This window comes from Sorex araneus, chromosome 9, assembly GCF_027595985.1.
Source record: "Sorex araneus isolate mSorAra2 chromosome 9, mSorAra2.pri, whole genome shotgun sequence".
NCBI lineage: Eukaryota > Metazoa > Chordata > Mammalia > Eulipotyphla > Soricidae > Sorex > Sorex araneus.
Window position 1 is genome coordinate 60,759,914 of NC_073310.1, and position 2,022 is coordinate 60,761,935.

The 2,022-nt window shown below is 37.9% G+C and overlaps 1 non-coding gene across 1 annotated transcript; it reads right to left on the reverse strand.

Annotated features, from left to right (window-relative positions):
- Positions 1 to 221: 221 nt before the first annotated feature.
- LOC129399000 (U7 small nuclear RNA) lies at positions 222 to 285 on the reverse strand. The gene has a single exon (XR_008626850.1). It is a non-coding gene; the product is annotated as a U7 small nuclear RNA (small nuclear RNA).
- Positions 286 to 2,022: the final 1,737 nt, after the last annotated feature.

Below are 2,022 nucleotides of genomic sequence, written 5' to 3' on the forward strand. Positions count from 1 at the left end.
CCCCCTTATCATTCTCTTTCTGTATATTGATGCACATTATTATTTATGTTGGGCCATTTTGAGAACAAATTATAGACACAATGCCTCTTTTCCTTTAGACACACTGTTTTTTTAAGGATATTCAATCATCACAGAAATTTCTAAATTAAGAAATTAATTTTTATGTGATATTGTTTAACCTGTAGATCCTCTGTTTGTTTATTTTATTTATCTGGGGGGGGGAGGGCGCTTTCCAGTAACAACTAGAAAACCTGCTAAACAAATTCTAAAAGAGCTTTAATACTGACCCTCTGTTTAATAGCAAAAAAAAAAAAAGAAAGAAAAAAGAAAAAAAAGTTTCGCATTCAGGACACATCCAGGCTCACACCTGATGCTACTGGCTTATTACTGTGCTTGGGGGTCATTTCTCTCTCTGCTGTAGACCAGTGTCATTCCATCTTTCCTTCACCTGGGACAACACACAGCAATCCAGGTAGGAGCAGGGACTAATGGCTAAGCAGGTTTCAGGTAAAAACAAAAAGAAAGTGCTAAGTGAACCGGTGTGTTCAAACACTGGGAAACTTACTGACTGATGGGGTATTTGTAGGAAAAGGAGATCACTAGAGAAGACAGCAGACGAAAATAAAGCCTAGCAGCAAACCTTCACAAGACCATTAACAGTGCTGAGAAGTGACAGTGGGAATACTGCCTCTGGTGTGCATAACGGTTACAGTGCACTAAGCAAGGGGAGGGACTTAGTTTCTGATGACAGAATGGTATTTAGCAGAGGGGTGGAACGGCAGAGGGAGTCGGCAGGTTGAAACCAGACTTTTGGTGGAGGACGTGGTGAGGTGGTGTAAGCAAGGCATCATGTCAAATGTTGTAAAGGGGAGCAAATAAATCTTTATGATCAATAATCAAGAAATATCAGCATTTGCATACTGTTTAAATATGGATGTAAATGCCAGAAGAAACAGAAAGAATTCAAAGTTACCATCTTTTTAAAAAATTAAGGATTTAGGGTAAGATTTTGGGGGGATAGTTTGATGTTTTAATATTAAGTGTGCATATTACTTTAATATAAAGAAATATATTATGCCCAAGAGTTCATCTACATCCTCTTCTTTAATAGTAAAGTACATTAACACACATGTGTACCTATAAGTGAATTATCTTCAGGGAGATTTGTGAAGCAAATAGCACAAGGAATGGGAATAATAATGCACCCTGATACCACCTTGTTGCATGTTCACTGTAATGTGATTTCAAATATCATAACCCGCGCTCATGATATGTATGCTCTAGTCATCAGATAATGTGAACTGCTTTTCAAGGGGGGGGGGGCGGTCACTTTTATTTTAAGTCTTTCTTAGCTATTTCTAGTTTAACTTAGGTAGTATATCAAAGAAGTTCATGCTGTGTTGTGGAGTGGAGAGTCTTTCACAAAATAGAGGACAAATCCATTGCTTCTCTCTTTGTGACAAAGGTCACCATCAGACAAAACAATCGCCTTGCTGTCTTCACCTTGGCATTCAAAGAATTACAGCTACAGTTCTGGCAATAAAGATCCATTTTTAAATCATCCATACACTTAACCTTTTCAGATAACTAAATCATAGACATGTTGCAAACAGAAAGCCTTCAAAGAGAGTAAGTGGTAGGTGGTAGGTGATAGGACAAGGTGAAGTGTTTTCATGTCCACTCATTTACTGAATTCTCCAAACCAAAATGAAGTGGGTTTTCCTTACCAGGTGAGGAAACTTTAGTTTGTTTTTTAACTTGATAATTGACAATGATTGAGCAACTGCTGTGTGGCAGATCCTGCGCCTTCACTCACTGGAAATGTGAGGCAAATGGTTTCCAGAAAGCTTAAAAATCAGGGGGAATAGATAATAAATCTTTAAATGATAAAGAAGTGGCTTCAGAGGCATTTGGGAGGGGCAAGTCCCAGGGACTCTGGGTAAACAGGTAGCAAAGGTGGAATAGGAATAGCTTAGGCAAAATAGATTAACTCAAGAATATTTCAGATAAATAGATTATTTT